The 27,272-nt window shown below is 42.8% G+C and overlaps 1 long non-coding RNA gene across 1 annotated transcript in view; it reads left to right on the forward strand.

Moving 5' to 3' along the window:
• Nucleotides 1-7,089: 7,089 nt before the first annotated feature.
• Nucleotides 7,090-27,272, forward strand: part of LOC145721114 (uncharacterized) — a 117,381-nt gene continuing 97,198 nt past the window's right edge. Inside the window, exon 1 of the long non-coding RNA XR_014144580.1 lies at nucleotides 7,090-7,383. This is a non-coding gene — a long non-coding RNA (uncharacterized LOC145721114). The remainder of the gene's footprint in view (nucleotides 7,384-27,272) is intronic.

The raw sequence follows: 27,272 nt of genomic DNA on the forward strand, positions 1-27,272 counted from the left end.
TGAAATAAAGCTCAGTTAATTCAAAAATCAATTGCACCACCAGGTGGGGCACACTCTGGCCCCAAACAGATGGGGTTGAAAACTCCCCCAAAATGCAGTCTTGTTAAATTAAAAACTTGATCCAGGAGTGGAACAAATAGGGAGCCATGAATGGAATGGAGTCAGGTCCACTCAGACAAAGTCTTTCTTCTCCCACTCCTTTTCCTTCCTTTTAAAAAGAAAAATTCGCCATGCCACTTTCATCCGCGTTGGAGTCTACGCAGAGAGGCAGCCGTGCACGCTTCGAAGTTCAGTGTGTTACTTTAGTTAGTTTGAAAATTAAAGGGCAACTCCGGCCACTGTGAGTGATTTTGAAAATACATGTGCATCCCATGCAATCCTCTCATGTAATTAATAATCTTATAAACTATATGGCTCACTTTAAGGCGGTCTCAAGGTATAACAAGTCCATTTAAATATCCACTTAATACTTAACAGGATGTGAGGGACACACTGTAGCATACGGGCCCCTCTCAAGTTTCACTGTCTGAAATTTTTCAAAGCTGACCCAAGTCAACCCGAAAAATGTTTAACACCCTGGGCTTGAACACAAGAAACTCTGTGATGAACAGACATTCAATTACATTTTTTAAAAGTGAGAAGCATTTTTGTAAAATAGCGACTCTGGAAACTAATTGGCAGCCGCGAAACTTGTGAGCCAAGGCCAAATCTTGTGGGGAACTTTTACTACAGTAACACGACTCAAAGAGAATGTGAATAAAAGGCATCTTTGTTTCCCAGTCAAATTAGCTGATTAAGAAATAAAACATCTTAACGTGTTTTTAAATGTAGAATTAATTATTTATATGAAAAAAAAATTAAAGCCAGGCTGTGTGAATTCTGCTCTGTGTGTGAATCGAATGGGGCAGAAATAGGGATCCTTGTGGATCCATGGCTTAGGTCATTAAGCAAAACTAACTATTAAGAGCTCCAGTTATTGGGGGAAAAAAATTGCATTCAGATCACATGTTATGCTTCCCATTTTGATTTGCAAAGTCCAGATTAGTTATGGTACACATGAAAAATGTCATTCAGGACAAGAAAACTGCTTTGTCCAAGCCGAGTACTGACAGTTTAGGGGAAGAAGGAAACACAGCCTGTACAAAGAGCAAAGCCAACCCCTGGGAGAGCACAGGCCTTCTGCTCCTAAGGAACCCAGGAAAGATTCACAGAAAGAATCTGAACAGACTGCTCTTTATTTTGCTGGTGGGTGAGTTTGGAACTCAGGAAAACAAGGAAAGCGAAGTTACTCCTCAGACTCACCAGAGAAGTGGGCCAGTGACGTTTGCCATCTCGGACCCCCTGTGTCAGCCCCGGCCCTTTGGCCCTGACCTCTTAACATTCCAGTGTCCTGAAGCCAGGCCCTGCCTGAGCCAAGGCTGTAAATTATCTTCGAGCTGTGGATAAACATCCACCGGATCAGTGTTTTTCAAGGTGGGGCCCAGGGACCACCTGCATCAGGATCACTGGGAGAGCTTTCAAAAATACAGATTCCTGGGCTCAGGGATTACTGGGCTGGATGGGGATGGGGCCCGGGGTTCTGTCAGGATGCTGAAATTCAGGAGTCACCAGTACCAGCGTGTGCCCAATAGACCGCTGGAGTCGATTTACTAAACGTCTTTAATGGGTTCCCTTCAGGGAAAGGCATTTACTCAAATGTGGAAAGCCTGTCCACAAATCCTTGCTGAAACAAAAGAAATCCTCCAGTCGTTTTCTTCATTTCTCATGGCACCTCTTCACAGAGGGAGTATAGGAATGTTTTGCCCTTTAAAATAAGTTCAGGGAGTACTTGAAAAGTCATTTGGCAAGCGATGAGGGATGAGACAAAGGGGGAAGATTAATGACGAACAGAATCAGAGTCCTTGCTAAAATAAAAATGGATTCACACCCAACTTCTTATGAAGGGTAAGACATATGGCAGCTCATGTGGGAAGCGAGCGTGTTTAGTAGAAAGAGGTCCTGCTGCAGAGCTGTGTGATATAGGGTACAGCTTTCTCAGCCAAAAACAGAACATCACATGCTCTGGGAGATGTACCATCTCTCTGAGGTGACGAGAGGCTGACTTTCCAAAACTTGAGCAAACTCTGCCTGAATGGCTTTCATCTGTTCAATAAGTTTCTCAGAGTTACGATGATCAGGTTTGGGGGTTTAGATCTTGGCTTTGCTGTTATCTCTGGGTGTGGCCTGACAGCCCATCATTTTCTGTGACTGTTTATGGAAGCTACTGATAGTTTCAGGTTCCTCATTTGTGAGATGGAAGCCACAGCCCTACATCATTTCTCAGAACCGAGGGGAGGACAGTGCCAGACGTGGGAAATGATGTCTGTGTTTTAGCTACAAACTACGAATGGATGCATTATTCTTCTAAGTCCTCTTTTGGGCTTTTTAGAATTTTCACCAGGAAAATGCCACAACGCACCTGGAAGCTGGTTTTGTCTTGTTTTGTTGAGGGAAGAAGGGCCATCAGTTTTACTTTGTCAAGTTGTGCATCAACCTTAAAGTAGCAAGTGCCCAGTAGATGTCAGGATTCCATTCTAGGACTCATTCAAAATTACAGATGCATAGATACACAGAGGATATTTCCAAATGTGGCTCTTATTATGCTTACGGTAGCAGCGACAGGAGTTCAGTGCTAGTGCGTGGAAAATTGCTGCTTAATAAGAACTTTCCCAAACCCATGTCCCTTTGAGATAAAAATTTCCACCCGAAGTTTCATTGCCCTACTAGAATTTCCTTTGGAATGTTTGTGCTAAATTCCTTTCTCCCTGACTGAGGTATACAGCACAAAATCTAGCTTCAAAACTGGAAGAGTAATGCACTGAAATGCACAGATATGTAGGGTAACTTTGGGAGAGGAAGCAGGCAGGGGGAGGCAGAGGAGAGTTGGGGAAATGAATTAAACTCCCCAATAATTAAGAAGTGATTTACTTGGCACATTCAGAATTTGGACTGCTTGAATAGTAGGGCAGTGTATAACTTCATTATATGCCATGGGCAACACCAGCAACTCAGTTTTGTTGCAAGAAGCCTTTGTCTTTCTTCCTTCCTCTCTTTCTTTCTTTCTCTTCTTTCTCTCTCTCTCTTTCTCTTTCTTTCTTTCTTTCTTTCTTTCTTTCTTTCTTTCTTTCTTTCTTTTCTCTCCTCTCTCCTCCTCCTCGTCCTCCTTTTCCTCCTCTTTCTTTGGGTATTTCCTGACTTGGTATGTACAGTTGTGAATTTAATTAACACACTAGTGATTCTGTACCCTCAGGAAAAAAATGGTCAGTTTTATAAAATGTAAATAGAGGGAAAAAAATAAAGTTCCTTTCCTTCCTGTTCATAGGAGTCTTTATTTCCTCTCTTGTGTAATGTATCAGGAAGACATAAAAACCACATGAAGCTTTATAAAGCCCAACCCTCAGAACCCACTAAGGCACAATGCACAGGGACTCCTCTAAATCACTCTTGTATCTTATAGACCATCCTAACTGATTTTATGTGAGAGAGAGCAAGGTTAATAGGTAGCAAAAGTTAGCCCTTTAGATGATAGCCTTACATCTTATGTGCCTTTTTAAAAATGATATTGCTCTCATTTGGAAGTAGCTTGAACAATTCCCTTTTGAATCAAGCCCTATAAATTTGATCAATATCATTATTTTCATGAGGCAAGTTTAAACCAATAAAGTTGTCTTGCTTCGTCCCTCTTCTCTCTCACCCACCCTCTTAAAAAAAACTAAGGAGAGTCACAACTTTGGCGTGTAGCTTGAGCGTGAAGCTCTGGTATGGAAAAGTCTATGAAAAGATGACATTTATAGATGGGTACATATATATTTAATTTCTTGTGTGTCAGTGTGCATGTATATATATTTCTGCTTCTGTTCGTCGCGGATACAACATCAGAACTAAGGACATTTTACTTTATCCAATGAAGAGTTTTTTCAGTTCTCTTTAATTGGTAATTTAATTACAGAGCTAATTAGGAACAGAGTGGGAGTTGGGATTACAATGATTGTCTTTAACTGGAAATTCTTACCACTTTCCAAGCAAGGAAGTTTTTAAATTATGGAACACTTAAATAATGGATTAATAAGTCAGTGACTACAACTGTGTAAAGGTGGATCATTCACCCACATGCCTTTCCGTGGGCAGAACGGAGTCATCTGATCTGACCCACCAAGTAATTCTCACTCTGCATTTCTAGCCTCCTGGGGGGTCTCCGCCGTGGAATTCCTCGGGGCATTTATGTGGTCAACTCCGGGGCTGGAATTCCTGGGCCAGAGCTTCAGCAGACGGTGGAGCAGCTAAAAGCTGTCTGGGATGGAGTATGGTCCAACACTTAGAGCAAAGGCGAATTCTATTCCTAGCCTCTGCCGCTCACTGATACATGGAGGAGGCAGAGGTAGTTTCTGTCTCTGCCTCGTTTCTGTACACCCCTGCCCACTGCAGCTGACAGCTGTGCTCCGGGGTGACAGAGTAGCCATCGCAGGTGGTGGAAGGATGGCCTTGGGTTCACTAGACAAGGACGGCTGCATCTGTGTGAGCAAATCCATCCCCTGTGTGTCCACCCATGGAAAGAGGGCCCCCTGGGGCTAAGCTTGGTCTGGGTGCAGGGGGTGGAAAGTAATCACTGAACTGGAACCCAGCCCCGGTGTTTTGAGAAGCCTTGCAACTGACCTCTTTAGGGAGCCAGTTATTTTTTTTTCGTTCACCAAACATTGAGGAGGAGGTGTGTGTGTGTGTGTGGGGGGGGGACAACGTGGGTAACACGCTCACAAAAGACCAAAAACACCCATTGAAAATATGCTGTCTCTTTGAATACAAACTACAGAGAATTCCCTAGAGATGGAGTTTCATAAGGGCCTGAGGAAGGCCTAGAGCAGAATACCATCTCCTGGGCCTCTTTCTCAGGAAGGATCTGCCTGGAAAGGTGGGACCCCAGAAAGGCCAGGAGTCTGTAATGGGAAATGCTCAAGGCCATCCAGTCCCAAAGGATACATTTGGGGAAGTGTAAATTCTCAGTTCTCCATGGTGACTGCTGGGGGAGGTGGGGGCGGGGCGCAGAATAAGTAACTGGGGTGAAATGAAATCCACAGGTAGTTCCTCAAGCCTAGTTTTAGCTAGAAGCCTTACTCAAGCCCATTCTCCCTCAAACTTAGCACCGTAATCACCGTCCATGAACTGAACTGACTTGAGCTTCGCTGGTTTCCTTCGCTGCTCCTAGTATGGCCAAAAAAGGCCTCAATGGGCTGGGCTGGGGAGAGGCACACACACCAAACTAAGGGTTCTGACCGGTTTACAAACGAGGGGTGAGTCCAGCTCTGTCCCCCAAAAAGAGCAGCTTAAAAATGAAGGCAAAAAGGAATAGTTAGCCTTCTCCCTCAACAGAGAGTTACTCATTGAAGGAGTCCTTTTATAAGCCCAAGGGCTTAGAATCAGTTTCTCCTCACTCACCAAAAGAAAGAATTTTCTGTTTTTTTTTTTTATGCTCCCACCCTAAATAACTCATTTTTTCCCTAAATAACTCATTTTGTGCTAATGCTTCCACATCTTGAGAATGATAGATCCCTTATATTTTATTTTATTTATTTGTTTGTTCTCTGCCTTGCTTCAAAAATGATTTGAGCTGAGATCCCTCATGCTATCCACCCCAAAGGAAAGGAGACTGTGACCACCCCAATGCGTGGGGCTTGAAAGAAATCAATGAAAAAAAAAAGTTCTGCCCATAGATACTGTCTTTTCATTATAGAAGTCACAGTTCCATCAGAACATTCTTTCATTTATTTAATAAATCCACAGATATCTGTTGAGGGCTTATGATGGGTAAGGAGTATATAATTCGAATCTATACCCTGCCCTCTATGAGCTTCTAGTTAGATTGGAGAGATGGTGTGTGCGTAAATACTATGTCACCTGTGTGAATATGGAGTCAGGAGAGAGAAAGCCCTCTTGCCGCTGGGCTAATCAGGAAGGGCATCATGGAAGGGGAGGATGGGGCTCCAGCTGGGGCTCTGGTTGGGGAGCTGTTTCACAAGCACGCTAGGGCAGAGCTGTCCCCGGCAGGGGGGTGGGGGGGCTTACATTCACTGAATACTTTTTGCCAAGAACTGTTGCAAGCACTTTATATGCATCCAACTCATTTAATTTTCACCAGGCCCCAACGAGGAGTGATTATTTTCCCCAAAGTACAAACCGTAACAATATTTAACAATAATTAACCCTTATTAAGCATTTACTGTGTACCAGGTACTGTCCTAAGTACCTGGCACACAGTAAATGGATTAAGTCTCTTTAATTGTCAAAGCAACTCTGAAGAAGGTACTATTATTATTGTTATCATTCCCGTTTTACAGATGAGGAAACCAAGGCATGGAGAAGCATGTAACTTTCTCAAGTTTACCCAGAAAGTCAGAGGCAGAGCTGGGATTAGACCCTAGAATTATTGCTCCAGAACACTCCTTCGCTTTTAAATCTGTTCTCCTGCCTCCCATGACAAAAGCTGCAGAAGCCGGAAGGGCCAGTGAACATGTCTACAGACACACTATTGACATTCCTTTGGAATGTATTTGCAAAAGTCACGCAAATTGGAACACTTTTAATAATGACCAACCTAAGAAAATGTGTAAATTTGATGTTTAATAAGCGGTGTTATGACAGAGGTGAAAAGATCCTTTTTATTTTTATTTTTATTATTTATTTATTTTTAAAGATTTTATTTATTTATATGACAGAGAGACAGCGAGAACAGGAACACAAGCAGGGGGAGTGCGAGAGGGAGAAGCAGGCTTCCCGCTGAGCAGAGAGCGTGATGTGGGGCTCGATCCCAGGACCCTGGGATCATGACCTGAGCTGAAGGCAGTCGCTTAACGACTGAGCCACCCAGGCGCTCTATCCTTTTTAACTCATGCCTTCTCATCCCCTTTCAGAGCTGTGGAGAGGGATGGGGGGGAGGTTCTGGGGGAGGTGAGAAGGGTTTCGTGTGGGGGAAGTGTTCGAGCAGCACCTCCCTAGCAATGGCCCACGTAACTTTCTTTCCCCAGAGAACAAACCTCTTTCAGGCGAGGAGGGTGGGAGTGGATTATTTAAGGAAGTCATTTTGTTGAACTTAGTGATGCAGAAGGAGTGGAACTAGATAGTCCGCTGAGTGTGTCTGGGCCTGGCTTCTCCGGCATGCAGCCTGTGGTGCCTAAGGCCATTCGAGTGCAGGCGCCCAGGCAGTGGGCCTAAGGAGAAGTGCCAGGCTCCAGTAATGAGGAACTGTCCGTCTGCCGCTCAGTTTTCAGTCGTTTAAGAATGACCCTGATAGATGATTTGGTCTAAGCTTCACTTGAGCACTGAAGGGTTCAAACACACCCGGAAAGGGTAAGTGTAATTTGGTCTTCAAATCCTCGTCTAGTTCTCCACGGTTTTTACGGTAGTTTTCCGGGTGTTCTGTCCCTGGATCCCAGAGGTTCAGCAGGGAGAGCGGGGCGTTTTACAGATCAGGAAATGGGGCTGGAAGGGTTTAAGGCACTGGACTAGAGACACGAGTCTCAGGATTAGGCCTGGCGCTCTGCGTGCTGGGACGTGCTCCGTTAGCGACGCCCTTCCCTTGCTTGCGACAAGCAGGGCCTGGGTGACCGAGAAGGGGGTGCGCGGGGAGTTTAAACTTCACAGGGTCTGAGCCTCTAGAGGAGACAGATGACTCGCCCCCGTCAGGTGGAGCTGGAGAGGGTGAATAGAAGGAGTGAGGAAAGAATGCAGAACAATTTTATTTTATTATTTATTTGAGAGAGAGAGAGAGCACACAAGCAGGGGGAGGGGCAGAGGGAGAGGAAGAAGCAGGCTCCCAGCTGAGCAGGGAGCCCAACGTGGGGCTCGATCCCAGGACCCTGGGATCATGACCTGAGCAGAAGGCAGTCGCTTAACCGACTGAACCACCCAGGCACCCCCAGGTTCATTTTTAAATGAGGAAATATCATACTCAAATCCTGGAAATAAAACCCTGAAGACAGAATCCCTGAAGAGAAGATCTAAACCACCCGTGAGGGAAGGATGCTAAGAGGGAAACAACAAATCTTTACCAAGCACATGCTCTGCCCCTGGCACTGGGGACACCAAGAGCAATTGAGGTCTCAGACTTTCTCGAACTGGTGGTAAGTGTGGGCGTGGGTAGAGAGACAAGTCAATGAGTGCTAACACAGGCTGAACTGGAGGAATGCCGTGAGTGTGCTCTGGGAGCCCAGAGGAAGGGCACCACATACTCAAGTGGACCAACTCTGTGCCAGAACTTTCTAGAGGCCTTCATGTATGATGCTTCAGAGTAATCTCACTTCACGCGATGTAGACATCATCGTCCAATTTTCAGAAGGGAAACTGAGGCTCCATGAGGTCAAGAAACTTGCTCAGGTGACATGGTATTAGGAGGTAGGAGAAAGATTGGAACACACGTGTGCTGGGCTCCGAAGCTGATGCTGTTTGAGGGGTCCCAGTTCTGAGTGACCAAGGGCCATGTCGCTTTTCTTGTTCCACCTGTCAGGACCATACCCTGTTTTCTCCCTTGGATGGGGGAGAGCCAAAAGGGGAGAGAGTGGTGGGCTCTGGGTGAAAGGTGAGCAGACGCCATGCAGAATGGGGTTTACCTTGCATTCTGACAACTAGTAAACTTGGCTGATCCTTGACCCCGCATTGCTGAGGGGCAAGCGAAGGGCCCCAGAGAGGAAAGCTTACCGGCTGGACCAGCTGCTGTGTGCTGACTTGTGGCGTTGATTGCACGATCTGAGGTTTTACATGCATTCCCCGTGACCTTAGGCTTAGGAAGAAACAGAGAGTTGAAGGCACGGATTCCGAAGGTCATTAGGTCTGTCCCGCCTGCCCCTATTTCACCTCTTAACAACTCCTTGAAGGGGGTCTGTTGGCCTGAATACATTAAGAAAAAAAAAGAGCTCGTTGAATCAGCAGGCTTCATGGACAAGACGTGAGCGGTTGTAGCCCAGCTGTGTTCTGGGGAGGAGGCCTGTTTTGGACAAGCTGCACATTTTCTTGATGTAGCCCTGCCCCCAGCATCTTGGGGCCCACGGCTGGGGTGGGGGTGTGCAGGGTCCCGGCTAACAGACACCTGGCCACCTGAGCAGGAGCACTCTGGGGGTTAACTCCAAAATAGTTTCCCACCCTTGGATCATTATTTTGTCGGAAATGAAACCTCTGGTGTTCCCTGGCCTCATTTTGATACCTGCCATCCTTCCTTTCCCTCTTTGGAGTCCTATAGTAATGTCATTAAAGTCCCTAGAAAATGTCAGCCGAAACCAAGGTTTCTGTCGGTTATAACCTATGAAAAATGTATTGGATTTAATATGTTTGGTTTGGGAAATCAGTTTTTGTCCACTATAACCAATTGTCCATAATAACCATGTCTGTTGTAAGTGGTGTGCACTGTAATAACCCTCATATAAAGGGTAAAATGAAAGACAAACCATTTCAGATGGTAGCTGGAGCCGTATCAATATAGATCACTGGCTACGTATATCAAATGATTGATGGCCATTTTTAAGGCTTTTTCAATTCAATGTCGTGCCGTCTAATGGCAGTAAAGCACACAGTATTTGCTGATACCCTTCCTGATAAACCGTCTGGTTGCAAGTGAGAACAGCTTAAGGAATGAAAAGGCACCAGGAGCCATTTCTTTCAAATGATCCATCCCCAGTGTCCTGGTGGGAGGACAGTCCTCGTTACAGGAGAGGGGAACACGCTGAAAGCAGGCCGTGGATCTACGGCAGGATAGGCCCCCTGAACGGGGAACGGGGGCGACTCGGCGCAGCTGCCGACCCCGCCGGGCTAACCACCACTGGCTGGTGGACTTGGAGAGAGAGATACTTCTGGTGTCCCTCTCATACTGACAGCAAATGCTCGTACTTGTTAATTCATGTAATCCTCAGAGAAACCCCGTGAGGTCTGTATGCCTCTTGGTCCCATTTTTCCATTTGGGGAAGTGGAGGCACACAGAGGCTAAGGAACTTGCATAAGATCACAGTTCATGAGGGCTCAGGCTAGGGATTGCACCAGATACTCTGGCTCTAGAGTCTGAGCCTCGAGCTTCTAGGTTTTTCTATCCCGCCGGTCAGAGAAGTGTGTTTGATCTCACTTATAGGTGGAATCTCCAATAGTACTCCAATGAGTAAGTTCTGGACACCAACTTCACGGCATAGTGCCCACAGCGAACACCACCATACTGTACACTGAAGATTTGCTGGGAGGGGAGATCTTACATTAGGTGTTCTTGCCACACACACGCAAAGTAATAATAATAATGATAATAATAAAAGGGAGGGGAGGAAGCTTTGGGAGCTAATGGGTGTGTCTGTGGTCTTGGTGGTGGTGATGGTTTCACAGGTGAAATCCTTTCCTGAAACTCATCGTGTTGTATTCATTAAATACATATAGCTCTTTACATGTCAGTAAAGTGTTCTTTATTTTTTAAGTATGTGGATATTTAACTGTGATTTCTGGCTGTTTCTTGCTGACATCCACACCCACAAGCACCTGCTAATAGCTTTGGCTTGGTGAGGATGGCTTCATTTTTCTTCCACGCCTTGACTCATCACCATGATGCTAACCAACCATCTCGCCCTTCCCCCAGGAACATGCACCAAAATGTGGCCATTCGGACCAGGCTGGTTCTCCTCACACACGTTCACACAGGTACCTCTCCCTCTCCTGCACAGTGCATTCACCTTTTACTTTAAGCAATTATTTGCATAATTATTTTTGGATATAATTTCCTCAGAGTAGACTACAAGCTCCTGGGGGCAGAGGTCATTTTGGATTACTCTTGGTCATTGCTGCTTACCCCTCCTCCTGTCCCCCGCCCCATGACAGCACAACAAGGAGGCTGGAACACAGTACAGTCCAAGAATTGTTAAAGAATAAGTAAAATGAATGCAATTCTTCAATACTGAAAGGAAAGAAGGTATTTTATCTGTCCTTCCTGGACTTTATCCAGGATGAGAAATGTGATAAATCCTTTTCAAAAGGATTACTTTCCTTAAAATATCCATGTCACTGTTAAGGAAATGAAATTTCGCAAAAGCCAGGACCCTCCAATATGAAACCAGTGTAACTTTCAAATTGCACTCGATTCCAGACACACTTGCACACACGTACACACACACACACCAGACCCCCAGTGTGCACCCCATTAAGCCCACACTGCTGTTCTCGTGCCCTCTGAGAGGCTTCCTTCCGCCCAGGGAGCATGAATCAAAGGGGTGAGCTCACTGTCTCGGTGGAACCCTCCTGATGCTCACTTGCTCTGGGAACACATGCAGATACTCACAGTTTAGCACATGGGCCCTGCCTTTTCAGCTGTCTTTTAATCTTGGGTAAATTGAACAAGCGTGGAGAACTTGCAGGTGACAACCAGCTCGGCTGAGACGCAGGGATGAAAACCATGTCAGTGGAGTCCCTAAAAGTCCTCCAATGTGCTTGAAGCATATAAAGAAAACCCTTGATCCCGGCTATCAAAGGGTGCAGAAAGATCAAGAAGAATTAAAACTGATGGTGTGCCAGAAACCACCTGCAACAGAAGGTCATTACTTCCCCTCGTTAAAACAGCCTCAGTTCTGGGGTCTGATCTGAAGCTTAATTGAAATGTTTCAAACAGTGGATTATAACGAAGATGAGACATCCCCTGTCCATTTCATGACCTTTGTTAAGAAAGGCAGATTGGTAATAAGGTAACAAAAAAAAAAAAAAAAAAAAAAAAAAAATCTGAGCGATTGCCTGAAGATGGTTGAGCCTCTTAATGATATGAGCCGGGACATTTTTCTTGGCCAGGAGGGGCTCTCCAGGCCGCCTCAGGGGTAGGAAGGCCAGAGGACCTGGATGCCAGCCACTCCCCTGGAACCTGCTTCTCCATCACCCTGTCTGTGACCTTTCCTTCTCTAAACAGGAGTGGAGGGACACCAGATGCAACACTCCCTCTGGGATAATAATTGTCCGTTGTTCCAGACGTTACTCTTGTGGTGCAAAGGGGCCCATCGCCCTGTCAGGCTTCTTTTTGCAATCTTTCCATCTAGCTTGTGTAATCACACATGCCCCCTTTGATAGATGAAGATGAGTAAGGCCCTCCAGGTCTGCAGCGGATGGGACAGCACCAGGAGGGGACACTGGCAGGAGATAGCTCAACTCTGATGTTATCAATTTCTCTGTATCCTGAAAAAAAATCACAATGTTGCTGCTACTTACGCTTTTCACATGATAATAAATTGCAAGTCATATTTGTCCAGAGATTTGAATGCCTTCTGGCTCTCTTCCCCTTTTTGGTATGATTATCTGCCCTGGCAATAAAGTCCATGTCTGAAGTCCTGTGATTATCTCAACCTCCAGCCGGCACATTGTGAAAGTCACTGTTTTGGGGATATTGTTGCAGGAGCTGATATGAAAGCTTTACAAAAGTTCTTATGTCTTATGGTCGTTTCTGCTCTGGACTCCCCTGATCTAACCTGATGCATATTTTAGGTTTCTTACGCGATTGCTCAGATGCTTGTCTTTAGGAACCCTCTATGACCTCCCTTTGCAAAGTCTGGTCTACAGCATCAAGATCTTGGGAAATGCAGAGGCTCAGGCTCTTCTCCAGACCCACTGATCAGCTCTGTAGTTTAAGAACATCCCCAGGTGATCCACATGCACGATAAAGTTTGGGAAGGATGTTAGGAGGAGGGAAGTGTCTTGGCTGGGCGGGTTTGAGGAATCATACTGAGCATTTCTGGGTGCAGAATACCTTTCTAAGATTGGATTCAGTTGGCCCAGCACTGAGCAGGTGGTGCAAAGGGGCCCATCCATCTGGATGGACGCTCTGCTTCTCTTGCACTATTCTAAGGAGAAAGGGTTAATAAGTCCTTCAACAGCTGGAGCAGTTTTGCAATCAAGGACCAACATAAAAAGACAGCAGGCCCGGCATCGAGGCCAGCCTGCCAGAGCTGTTGGATTAGAGGTCCTAAGACAGCCTGCGAGAAAGTACTAGTCGTTCCTTCTGACTTTATTAAACCTTTGTGTGGTGGCAAAGTTTGTTTGAACTTCACTAAATCCCCCAAATAAAAGACTAGCTTGGACCATCTGGTTCTCTAGAATGAAATAATTTAATTCAGGACAAGCAATTATCAATAATTGTTTTGAGATAGTTAAGAATGGAAACTTAGTCCCACCTGCTGTTCTCTCCCCAAAGTATTTTTTTTCACTAACCCTTTTGAGTGGAAAGTTGAACTAGGAAAATTGGTTTTATTTTTACATCTTGCTTTGGGTATCTCTGATCCTATCTCATTTAATGCTAGTATAACTTTTTCTTCAAAGTTCAATATTTGCTCCCCCTGAACAAATACACACACCCCTACCTCCTTTTTTTTTAAACTTTGCTTTCATTATTATCTACATTTCTACTGTCTTTGTATTTGTTCTTCTTTCTTTCTGAGTTTCAGCCCCATGATATTTTGGGGTTCTTATATTTAATCCTTCTCCCAAAGCATCTCCCCATTTTTCTTTCCCATTAGTCCTTTTAGCACAGATATAACTGAAGAAAAAAAAAACAACCCAAGCATTTATTGAAACGTCCAAAAGGGCTCTTCTATTGAGATATGTCCTGATGTAGTTTTAAATAGTTCTGTACCTATACTCAAGAAACCCAATTTGGGGGTTGCTTTCTCAGGCATGTCCTCTTTTGAGGCTTCCTACGGCTGTGAGTGAGAACTGGTGGTGGTCATGGGACTCTGGGGCTCTGTGTCTGGAGTTCCCAGATCATCTCAGGAGCAAGTCCCATAGTTCTGTCAACTGCCTCATTTTTCTGACCTGAAAAGTGAGGCAAGTGCCATCTTCCTCATCCTTAGGAACGGGAGAGGGCCAAGGGGGCTACCAGGCCTGTGAGAGCCCAGGCCCGAGCCCAACGCTCATCATATTGAATGCCATGCTGCCCTCGTGGTCTCTCTACTCCTGTCTCGTTGCCTCGTTCCCTCGTTGAACCAGGTGCGTCAGGATAAGGGACCCTTCATAACTCCAAACACACCAGACTGTTCCATCCTCTCTTGTTGGCGTGTACTCTTCCTTCTGTGGGATACACTTTCCCCTTGTCTGCACTAGTCATCCTTCAAGATTTCCTATCAGCATCACCTTCTTTGGACAGCCTTCCTGGTTTCCACAGGTCACGCTCACTGCCCCTTCCTTTGAAACTCCAGTGTTCACAATACGTTCCTTTATCAGTGAATCTATACCCACATTGTATATTTGCCTACCTGGTGGTTTGTTTTTTTTCAAAGGTATTTCTCTGACTTCCCAGTGGAACATGAGATTTTTGGATGTGACTAATTCATGTCTGTGTTTTCAGGGTCTGGTTTAGAAATGATTGTGGAATCAATGAATGCATGGCCTTCTAGACCAAACTGCATTTAATTGTTTTAAAGAGTGTTTGGATAGAGCTCTTTGATTGCAAGTGACAGAAACAAACTTGAACTTGATTCTGCAAAAAAGGAGAGAATTTGTTGTAAGAGTCTGGGATGTCTCATGGAACCCAAGGCTGGGAATGTAACCAGTCTCTAGGACCAGAATGGAACTAGAGACTTAAAAGAAATCAGGAATCTCTTCATTTGTCATTTCTGCTGTTTATTCATCTGCTCCTCCTCCTCCTCCTTCTCTCTCTCTCTTTCTTCCCCCTCTCTCCATCCACTTCTCCCCGTAAGTTTCTCTGTTTTTCAGATCACATGAAGAGACGCTATGTTTTTATGTCCAGGAACCTATGGAGTCTGATAAATGTTCCCTTGGTTTCAACTCCAAATCCTCAGTGGAGAATCTGGTTGGCTCAGCTGGGGTCAAATGGACCAATCATCTGGACCAATCATCTATAGTCAGGGAAAATGGCAGAAATTCCCAGACGATAGGACAAGAACAGACACCTCCAAATGTGGGATGATAATTACATACTCAGAGAGTATTTTAAATACCAAACTGGAAATGAGCTTAAATGGTCAAATTACACATATTAAACCCTATTTTTAAAAAAGATTATTTATTTATTTGCGAGAGAAAGAGAGCATACATGGGGCAGGGCTGGGGGCGGGCAGAGGGAGAAGGAATAGCAGACATTTAACCTAGTGGGCCACCCGGGCGCCCCGATTAAACACTATTTTTAAATGACTTTTTAACCACATGCCACAATAGATTTTAATAAAACATGTGCCTCTAAAATTAATTTTCATAGGCTTTTGGGGTCCTAATAATTTTAATGTGGTTCTTCGTGTTGCTATTTAAGTCCTTGATAATCACCTCTTAATATTTCTCTAGAAAAATATGAAGCAGTATGCCACTTAAGGCATATGTTGCATAGTTGTTTATATGAAGTGTGGTAACTGAGGTTATCTGATATTCCTAGAGCTTTTTCTTCTCTTAAAGATCCATGCAAAGCCCTTAATCAAGACAGGTCAGTGGGAGATATTAGTTGGGATGGAAGAAAATGTAAAGCCTGTATTGACACACTGAATTTCAGTGCTTGTTTCTAAAGGGGAAAAGTATGTTTTTGTCAACAAATTATATTTTGATTTTCTTCCCAAATCTGTTATTCTATGGGCTTCCACAAAGTGCAATCTGTCTAAAAGGTGGCTGTCTTAATCTGTATGCTCTGGAGGTTGGGGGAATAAGGGTAGATTACCAATTGCAGATAGGATATCACAAAGCCTTCTGACTCTGGGACATCAGATCACAGTGTGCTTAGAACTGGGTTGGACAATCTCTCAACTAGTGACAATTACAGTTTCAACAAGAGAAGGGCTATAATTGAAAGAGAGATGGAGCCATCTATTGGGAGGTTTTCCTCTGGAATTTTGTCTCCTTGTAACCTGCCAGAGGAGTAAATGAGGATTTATATACCTTTGATGTTTGTGTTATTTTAGATTACTATCAACGGATGTCCACTGTTCTTCAGAAACTGGATTTTCTCACAAAGAAATATTGTCTTACATGTAGATTCCCAATTATAACATAATCATCATTTACAGCCTGTCAGAACCAGGACTGGGAATAGACTTACTGTCTAGGCAGTAGACATTGTGAGCTATAATAGTAGTAATATTATTAACATTAATAATAACAACAACACTTTTCTAATAGTGCCTTATGATTTGGAGATGTCCTAATGAAATAATGAATGTGAAAGCACTTGGTTTGTAATTCTAAAAATACAAGGCTTTTAACATTACAACCAATCTTTTTTTTTTTTTTTTAAGTAGACTCCATGCCCAGTGTGGAGTCCAATGTGGGACTTGAACTCACAACCCTGAGATCAAGACCTCAGCCGAGATCAGTAGTCTGATGCTCAACTGCCTGAGTCACCCAGGCACTGCCAACAAATATTTTTAAGTCATTTAAACAGTAAGCATTAATATTCTTAGTATGTTACAGGTGGTGGTGAGAGAATTTGGGAGGCAACTAAGATGTTGGTCTGTTCTTTCAAAGAGTAGGTTAATTTTATTTGAGGAGGCAAGATTAAGACTGAGACAAATAGAAAAAAATAAGACAATACCAACTTGTGAAATATGACCCATTTGTATGTGTTCAGAAGAGAGGGGGATCAAAGAAATCTAGAACACAAATTCTATGAGGTCAGGGATTTTTTTTTTTTTTTTACTCATCACTGTATTTCTACCACTTAAAACAGGCCTGGGATATAGTAGGTGTTCAATAAACATTTGATGATTAATAATGAATGAGGAAAGATTTAAGCAGAACACTGAGAAGTGGATATTATTTGTATATATATGGAGAACAGAGAGGAAGGAATTGTAGGTAATAGGAAAGAAAAGCCATGTATAGAAAATGGATAATGGGTATTTCATAGAGGAAAAACAGTATGGAAGGATGGATTGTTTTGCAGTGGCACATGGGATGGCTCTAGAAAGTGTAGGTGTGGGAAGAACAGTTGGGAGCCTGTCAAAATAATCCCACATCTAATCCACCATTACATCCTGTTGGCTTAGTTTATCCTATGCCTTAAGGATATACTAATTTCTCTCCATCTCTACTACCACTCCAGCTCCGCTGGTCTTCTCTCGCCTGGACCCTACATAGCTTCCTAACCAGTCCATTTGCATCCGCTCTTGCCCTGCCCCATCTACCTTTGATCTTTGCAAAATTAAAATTGGATCATGTCACCTTTCTGTTTCTCATTGCTCTTAAGATAAAGACAAACAGCCTGATTGGACAGGCTCTGGTCTATCTCTCTAGCAAAATTTTGAACCACTTTGCCCCACCCTCTTGCAGTTTTTCCTGCAATGGTCTTCTTTGAATCCTTTGAATGGGCCATGCTGCCTTCTAAGCCAGTGCCTTTGCATATGCTGTTCATTCTGTCTGGCAGACCCTTCTCATTACCCTTCATCCTTTGGGACTCACTCAGTAGTCACTTCCTCAGGGAAGCATTCACTGACTTCTCTAATTTAGGCCAAATCTTGATATTATATGTTTTTCAGACTCCTAAATGCATCTTGTTTCCATGGTTTTAATCTAACATTTATTTCCATGATTATCTAATTCATGTCTGCCTCCCTTACTGGACTGTGAACTCCACGAGGGAAGGAATATATATATTTTTGCTCACCTTCGTATTCTCAGTATATATCTCTGTACCTGGCATTCAATAAGTATTTGTTGAATGAGTAAAGAAACGATTAAATGAACCAGGGCTGTACGGTGATATGGATAAGGAATGGGAACCCCAGGATGATGCACGCAGCTTCAGGAAGAGAAACAGCACTGTGCGTTGAGAAGAACATGGTTTTGGTGTCAGAAAACCAAGGTTTGAGTCCTGACTTTTCTACCAATTGGCATAAGTTATTTTGGGCCATTTTCTTAGCTGTTTTTAGTCTCTACTTCCTAACTTTAAAATGGGAAACAATACCACCTGTCTCCAAAGCGTAGTGAAGAATGAATGAGAAATGCACACAAAGGTGCTTTATTAAATAGAATGCACCTTATGAAAATATCAATTTTACAGCCAGAAATGACCTTAGAGAGAAGCCTGTCCTGACTCCGGCTGTAAGGATAAGGAAAAGAGACCAAGAGAAGTTAAATGACTTTTTCAAAATCAGTTCTCCGCTTAGTAAAAATACTAATAATGGTAATGATTTTGATATTGACACTTTTAGGGCACATATTATGTACTAACCACTTCATCAGTATATTTCTTTTTTTACCTTATCTTTGCAACAACCTACCCAGCAGAGATTATTTCTATTTTAAATTAAAGAAACTTGTCAAAGAGTCAGAGAAGCATAGAGTTGCAATGAGAATTTAGTGGTCTTGGCTTCCCACGTAGCAATGGATTGTTTGATTATTTCATTGTGGGGAGGAGAGGGAAGAGTCAGACACATCTCCACATTTTTTTAGCTTGAGCTGGCCCCTGTCAGAATTGGATGAGGAGCTCAAAGTAGAAGGAATGAATTTTATTGTTGTGAAGAAAAGACTGTGATATTTTAATAGGACCAATTTTTGATGAAATTACTGAGGTTCCCAGAGCAAGAAACAAAACCCTTGAGAGTTCTTTAACTGGCATTTCTAGTTCTTGTGAGGGTTTTTTTTTTTTTTTAAAGATTTTATTTATTTATTTGAGAGAGAGAGAATGAGAGAGAGAGAGCACATGAGAGGGGGAAGGGTCAGAGGGAGAAGCAGACTCCCTGCTGAGCAGGGAGCCCGATGCGGGACTCGATCCAGGGACTCCAGGATCATGACCTGAGCCGAAGGCAGTCGCTTAACCAACTGAGCCACCCAGGCGCCCCTCTTGTGAGGGTTTTGTTTCCACTTATGGAAGAGAAGAAGTGTTTATTATTGTGAAGTTCTTATAACAAGACATTTTAAAATGTGAAATTTATAATTTTATTGCCATTTTCAGTATAAAATGCAAATAAGTTTTGATTGTGAGTTAAACAAAGAATAGGATGTTACTTCAGCCCCCACTTTTTATCACAATACTACGATTATTGTTGCTAGCCCCCTCAAGGACAGGAGGGCGTGCTCCATCCCTCTCCTCTTTCCTCTCCCTTCTTCCCTATTTCTTCCATATCTTCTTTCTGTATCTTATCCAGCAAGATTTTATTCACCAAAATATGTGCAAGGTCAGCGTTAGTAGTAGCCAAGAGCATTTCACTCATGGTGGCTGCTTGGCAGCAGGCGTTCCTGAGAGTTAGCAGCCTGGAAGTTTATTCACCCAACAAATATTTATTGAGCTCGCTTACTTTTTTTCTTTTTTGAAGTATAACTGACACACATTATCCTGTTAGTCTCAGATGTATATCATAGTGAGCTGGTATTTTTATTTATTTATTTATTTTAGAAGATTTATTTATTTTTAGAGAGAGAGAGAGTGCATGGGCGAGGGGAGAGGCAAAGGGAGAGGGGAAGCTGACTTTCAACTGAGCCAGGAACCCAACACCAGGCTGGATCTCAGGACCCTGAGATCCCAACCTGAGCTGAGACCAAGAGTTGGATGCTTAACTGACTGAGCCACCCAGCTGTCCTGTGACTTATATTCTTATATATTACAAAATGATCCCCATGGTAACTCTAGTTGTCATTTGTCACCATACAAAATTATTAAATATTATTGGCTATATTTCCTATGCTATATATTATATCCCCATGACTATTTCTTTTATAACTAGAAGTTTGTATTTCTCAATCCCCTTTACCTATTTTATTCATTCATCTATTGATGGTCACTTGGGATCCTTCCATACCTGCTATTGTAAATAATGCTGCAGTGAACATAGGAGTACATATTCTCTTTGAATTGGAATTTTTGTTTCCTGTGAATAAATACCCAAAAGTGGAATTGCTAGATTATATAGTAGTTCTATTTTTAATTTTTTGAGGAAACTCCATATTGTTTTCCACCTTGGTTGCACTAGCTTGCATTCCCACCAACAGTGCACAAGTGTTCCTTTTTTTTTTTTTTAACATCACTGCCAACACTTGTTTCTTGTGGGTTTTTTTTTTTTCCTAATTAATCAATTGATTTATTTTTCTTGTGCTTTTGACTTTAGCTATTCTGACAGGTGTGAGGAGATATGTCATTGTAGTTTTGATTTGCATTTCCCTGATGATGAGTACTGTTGAGCATCTTTCCATGTGCCTATTGGCCATCTGTATGCCTTCTTTGGAAAACTGTCTTTTAAGTCATCTGCCCATTTTTAAATCAGGTTGTGTGTTTTTCTGATATTAAGTTGTGTAAGTTCCTTATATATTTTGGGTATCTACCCCTTATCAGATGTATGATTTGCAAATATCTTCTCTCATCCCATAGGTTGTCTTTTTGTTTTCTTTTTTTTTAAGATTTTATTTATTTGAGAGAGAGAAAATGAGAGACAGAGAGCATGAGAGAAAGGAGGGTCAGAGGGAGAAGCAGACTCCTTGCTGAGCAGGGAGCCCAATGTGGGACTCGATCCCGGGACTCCAGGATCATGACCTGAGCCGAAGGCAGTCGCTTAACCAATGAGCCACCCAGGCGCCCCTGTCTTTTTGTTTTCTTGATGGTTTCCTTCACGATGTAAAAACTTTTTAGTTTCATGTAGTCCCATTTGTTTATTTTGGCTTTTGTAGCCCTTGTCCGGGGAGACTGGTCCCCCCAAAAGACTGCCAAGACCAATGCCAAAGAGCTTACTGCCTATGTTTTCTTTTAGGAGTTTTATATTTTCAGGTCTTCAAGTCGTTAATCCATTTTGAATTAATTTTTGTCTATGTGATGAGATAGTGGTCCAGTTTCATTTTTTTGTATGTGGCTGTCCAGTTTTCTCAAAACCTTTTATTGAAGACCATGTCTTTTCCCTATTATATATTCTTCCCTCCTTTGTCATAAAGTAGTTGACTATATGAGCATGGGTTTATTCCTGGGCTCTCTATTCTGTTCCATTGATCCATGTGTCTATTTTTGTGCCAGTACCATCCTGTTTTGATTACTAAAGTTTGATAGTACAGTTTGAAATCAGGAAGTGTGATGCCTCCAGCTTTGCTCTTTCTCAAGATTGCTTTGGTTATTCAGGGTCTTTTTTGTTTTTTTGCTAAAATTTGCTACAAATTTTAGGATTTTTTTCTCCTAGTTGTGTGAAAAATGCTAGCGGTATTTTGATAGGGATTGCATTGAATCTGTAGATTGCTTTGGGTAGTATGGACATTTTAATAATATTAATTCTTTCAACCAATGAGCATGGAGTATCTTTTCATTTTTTTGTGTCATCTTCAATTTCTTTCACCAATGTCTTACAGTTTTCAGAGTTCAGGTCTTTCGCCTCCTTTGTTAAATTTATTCCTGGGTGTTTTCTTTTTTTCGATGCAATTGTAAATGGGATATTTTTCTTAATTCCTCTTTCTGATTGCTCGTTCTTAGTGTATAGCAACATAACTGATTTCTGTATGTTAGTTATGTATCCTGTGACTTCACTGAATTCATCTACTGTTTCTAACTGAATTCTCAAAATGACTTTAATCATGACTCCTATTATGACTCTACACTGACAACCGTGAAGACTTTCTCAGTCAGATGAGGAAACTGAGGTACAGAGAAATTAAGCAATTTACCTAAGATGGCTCAGCTAACAAGTGGTGGAGGAGAGAGTTGAACGCAGGCAACATGACTCCTAAGCCCACGCTTGTAATAACGCTCCATGTTGCCCTGGGTACAAACCCCATCCCTGGGCATTGAGACTCTACCGCTTCATTTTCAGAGAGAATCCGAGGAACGCAGGAGAGATGGGGAGGCCAAACCCTGTTGGAATAAAGCTACTCCTAACCTAGCCCTAGTTTTTGAAGTGACTGTCATTCTAAGCAGCTCTGCCTACCCAGGCTTTGAGATGGTCTGTCACGAGCCACCTGTACTTACTTTTGACCCAGAAATGGGCATGTTCATTATTCGCCCAGCCCTTGACTGGGGAGAATAACGTGAGAGGTGGGTATTGGATGGCTTCCACCTGCCAGATTCTCTGGCTATATTTATAGTCATGTTTGTGCATTAATATTTTATACTTAGCTAAATTGCACGCATTGCATTTAAGGCCAGGTTTGCCTTGTTTAAAAACATCCAAATTGGGATTAAGTATTCAAACTGTAATCTCTTTAGTGGGCGTCTGTCCACTGGATTTGTATGACATAAAGAGGGTTATTGAAATACAGTAACTTGAATGTTTTTTATCCTGTATACAGAAATCACTCTTAAATGAATTTAGAAACGAGGAGAGGCATTGGACAGATACCAAAGAACAAAGCAGCTCTCATTATTTTTCAGGCCAGTTATAGCAGAGCCCGCATCTGTGGAAGCTTCCCCATCCAGTTTCTTCCTCATAAGCAGTAATACGCTATGCTCCTCGGTGCCGCAGAGGAAATTCCCTGGGGTCTTCTAATTTCTCCCCTCTCCCTGTTTGTAATGGTGTTGTTCTAAGTTGAGACAGTTTCCCTTACTGCTAGAGAATTCGGTTCGTTCAAATCTGGAGCTGCTAGAGGATTCGGTTGGTTCAAATATGGAATATTTCTAGGAACGCGGCCACGGGTGGAGTGGGCTGGGGGGTTAGGACGGGTGACTTGAAATCTATGCATTTGTATTAATTGAAGAGAGAGCAGCCCTAGTTAGTATTCCACAAATATTGAATATGAATAATCACATAAGATACTTACTAGTATAAAGAAACCAATAAATTTTATTTTTGTGGTACATTAAAATAAAATTCAGATAAAAATTTAAAATCATAGCATATCCAGAATAACCATTTGATAGCTATATATAAATCTATTTTAGAGATGTGCAAGCACAAATTATGGAATGCCAGAGCAAGTTGATTTAGGCTGCTTTTTCTCTAATATAAATAATGCAGAGTGCCGCAAATATTCAAGTACACTTAACTGAACATAATTAAAATATTGGAATATATTTTAAAAATAAATAATTAAGTAGTTAGAAGTATCTGCAATACTAATTCAAAGTGATAGTCATATGGTGATTATATTATGCAGTTTACCCAGTACTTTGGCTTTAAAGTGCAATAATAAAATTTGCATTTAATAAAAATTATGATTCTGGGCGCCTGGGTGGCTCAGTTGGTTAAGCGACTGCCTTCAGCTCAGGTCATGATCCCAGGGTCCTGGGATCGAGTCCCACGTCGGGCTCCCTGCTCGGCGGGAAGCCTGCTTCTCCCTCTCCCACTCCCCCTGCTTGTGTTCCCTCTCTCGCTGTGTCTCTCTCTGTCGGGTAAATAAATAAAATCTTAAAAAAAAAAAAAATTATGATTCTGTAATATTTGAGGATATGGGCAGAGTCTATTTCCAGTACAAAACACAACCCTTGTCTCTCTGATCCATCAACAGATGGACTGAGAACAGACATTTTCAGCTCAGCTGAGCAGCTTGCCTTACACCCATCATGTTTCTAAATGCTATGTCACGGGTTTTGTTCGCCTGCCCCCCCTCCCACCCCGGAGTGTCAGCTCCTTGAGGGTAGTGACCTATGTATCTTTGTACACCCGGTGCTAAGTGAAATGCTGGTGAGCAGTAGGTATTTAATAAATATGGTTAAATTAATGAATCAAAGAGTGACTGTCTCTTGCTTGTCCTCAACACAGTAGTAGGCAAGGCATGGCTCTCTCAGGGATTTGCCTCTTCCCCCTCCCGCCCCCCCTCCCCCTCTCCGCCCCCCTGTCTGGGATGCTTGTCTCTCAGGTATAAGCAGAGCTCACTCCCTTACCTTCTTCCTGTCTTTGTTCAGATGTCACTTTCTCTGAGGCCTCTTCCGACTTCTCTGTTTTAAATAAAATTGCTGCCTACCCCCACCTCAATGCAGTTTCTAGCTCCATTTGTATCTCCATCTGAAATAGTACATGATTTACTTGTTTATTTTGTGCATGATCCTATCACTTTCACTAAAAATTGTAAGCTCCATGGAAGTCAGGATTTTCTCTTTTTGTTCACTGCTGTATCCCCAGCCCACAGAACAGTGTTTGACTCATAGTAGGTGATAATAATAATTTGTTGTGTGAATGAATAAGTGAGTGAGTTGAAGATGAAGCAAAGGATTGCCCTGAAGGAATAAGGCGAATGAGTGTGATTGTAGGATGTGTTCAGTGTTTCGGGGCCCACAGAATGGATCAGATACATTTGCATGTTTTTCTGCCTCGCCTGCCATTGATGGCTCCTCAGGTGGAGATGGAAACTGGACATTTTCATTTACTGAAAATGCTTGCCTGATGTGCCGTTATTTCTACAATCTTCCCTGGAGATCTGAGTCTGCTCTGAAGGCTTGGCCCAGATGGCTAACACTTTATTCATCAATTCCGGCCAGAATGGATTCTTAGCCTTACATCAGGGAGCTGTTCCTCTCCCAGCTGTTGATCATTGTCCTCGTCTGTGTCCTTGTCTGTGCTCATCTTCCAACTCCTTTATAGCCCTGTGTCCTCAGCATAGCACTAACCCCATCCCACACCCAACCGGTCCAGGAGCACCAAGGCCAGTCAAATATTCTGGGTCTGCTGCCCCTGGGTGACCTTGCACAGCATCGTAGATTAAACATGGTTGCAAGTTCCCTGTCATCCTCTTTTTTGGAGAGGCGATGTTGTGTCTAGGCTGGTTTTGTGACTGGCTTTGACCAATGGGAGATGGTGGACATGACTCTGTGCCACTTCTAAGCCTGGCCTTTAAGAGACCTGGCAGCTTCTGTTTCCTCCTCTTTGAAGCCCTGTGCTGTCCTGTAAGAAGTTTGGCTTTCCTGCTGGAGAGATCATGCAAAGAGAGACAGGCCCTAAAATTACCTGGCAAGAGGGAGACCTGGTCTTCCCAGCATCTTAGCTGCCCCTGTCCGTGTGGCCATTCCCAGCAAGGCCAAAGTCATGGAAGGGAGGCATTTTGGATGTTCCAGCCCTATCTGCCTTCTGAGACCCAAGTGAGACCATCAGAACAACTGTCTAGCTGAGCCCACAAAGTCAACCCACAAAACTGTGAGAAATAATAAGTTATTGCTTTAAGCCACTAACTTTTGGGGTCGTTTGTTACACTGTAATAGATAATTGAAATAGGCAGGTTACAAAACCTCTTTGAGCCTTTATTTTCTTACCTGGGAAATGGAAACTGTAATCTCTGCTGATGGAGCAGCTGGGAGGCTGTATGGGGAAACTTCCTCACATGATGCCTGGGAGACATAATTACTCAGTAATGTCAGTCTCCTTCCACTTGCCTTCCCTGGGCAGGCCCTTAAGTTCTAGACATATCCCTCCAATTTCACCAGTCATCAAACTTTCCCTCTCCCTGTCCAGCCCATTTCCCTTTACAATTTATTTTGGAGAAGACAACCTGATAAACTCATTCCAGAGGCTATGGACACTAGTCTCATTTGTTAGGGCTTTCGGGCTATCTGTGTTTAGAAGGAGCTTCCAGTAAAGCACAGATCTCTTTCCCAAGAATTGAAATTTTAGGTTCAGTGATGGAGGAGGAGCACTGGGATGTGAGAGGAGAGCCCTGGGTGGGAAGAACATGCCTTCTTGGAGCCCCTTGACTTTCTTGTTTGTAAGCCCCTAGCCTTAGCAAAGCCCAGCTCAAGACCCAGCCATGTTCAAGCCAAAGGAAGCTTGCGCTTTCTTCCACCCCATATCCATGTCAGCTTTAACATTAGGCACCTCAGCTGCTTCTATTCTTTCCTTAGCTTTAAACCCTCCTAGTCTGTTCCGTTTTGCCAAGAGGTGCAGAGCTGCAAAGGAAGGCAAAGTCCATTTCGCAGTGACCCCTCAAGAATTTCACTGTGAAGCCAACAATTCTCCCTCAGGCATAAGGGAGGTAGGAATGGCCGAGGCTAGGGTCAGAAAATGACCTACCAAGCTCTGGCTGATTTGTTTATTTTTAGTTTATTATTAGTATATCCATTTATTTTTTGATAAATCTTGTCTATTCAGCAACCGCAGACTTTTGGTTTGTTTGTTCAGAGAGACCAGTTCTGTTTTAGAGAATATATGTACTACCTTTCCATTTCTGCTACCATTTTTACTGTAAAACCCTTATAATAATAATAATAAATAATAATAACAATAATAACTTCTAATAAAAGTAGTAAAGACCTGCCTGCTTTGGCCATCCGTGCCCTGCTAGGGGGAGCAGAAATTGTCTGGAAGTGCCTCCTCATCTGCAAGATGGAGCTGGGTCCCTCTTCTAGTAGCTGGGTTGGGGGGTTAAATGAGTCTGGAGTTTTGGAGGAACTGGATGAGGACTTGGTAGACAAACTTGTAGTGAGCGATGGTCTAAAAAAAACAACAAACAAAACAAAAAAACTTTCTCACACTCCCAAAAGAGAAAAAAGTTCCCTTGGTAAGGATCAAGATTTATTTTCAAGTTAAGTTAATGCTATTCAAATTTGATATGAGTGTGAATAGAATAGAATAGAATAGAATATTTCCAACATTGATCCTTTCTTTTGCTGGTGTGGGGTGTTGCCTAATATAGGGAGATGAAATTCCCAGAAAATGCCACAAACTTAGTGAAATTTTTTCAGTCAAAAAATTTAATGGGACAAATAGTAATGATGATCGTGGTAAGCAGGAATGGTGAAAGGGTAACAAACCAAGAATACAATTAAACACATTAAATAAAGCAACAAATTGCAAAAGGTCTGGATAATGCACCAACTACATAATTGGTCAATGAATAATTATAAACTGGTTATGTCTAAAAACATGTTTTCATTTCAGTGCACAATAAAGAGGTGTCATAGATAATTTGTCTAAGGTCACTTTAAATTACAGAAGAATGGTTTGGTTTTTGAAATCATTGTTGAGATCAAGCTATTAGGCTGCGAAAGGGGATGATTTTGTTGTTCCCTTCCAAATTTTAGTGAATTTAATTTGTAATGGTTTGGACATACATGAGTGGTGGAGGTTTATGGCTTTCTCATCAACTTCACTGTCATCCAGTAAATAGGTGCTGTAGCCTTTTCATTTCCTTGCCTTGAGCATTGGAAAAATCCTTTCCTTCCCTCTGAGAGATGGCGAGGGAGTGTGATAGAGTAAGGGTACCGGGCTTTAAGTCTTGGACAAGTCCCTTAATTTCTCAGAATCCCCATCTGATCATCTGCAACGTGGGGATAATGATCTTGTCCCTATCTACCCCAGGGCGATAATGCCCTCACAACAAGAATGCAACACCCTTCAGATGGGGCAGTCTCACCAGGAGAACCATCCTGTGGCTGGTAATTGTCCCAGTCACTACATTAATATGGAAGCGTGGTGGACATC

The sequence above is a fragment of the Leptonychotes weddellii genome, chromosome 4, assembly GCF_054177405.1.
Source record: "Leptonychotes weddellii isolate Sample4059 chromosome 4, ASM5417740v2, whole genome shotgun sequence".
NCBI classification, from domain to species: domain Eukaryota; kingdom Metazoa; phylum Chordata; class Mammalia; order Carnivora; family Phocidae; genus Leptonychotes; species Leptonychotes weddellii.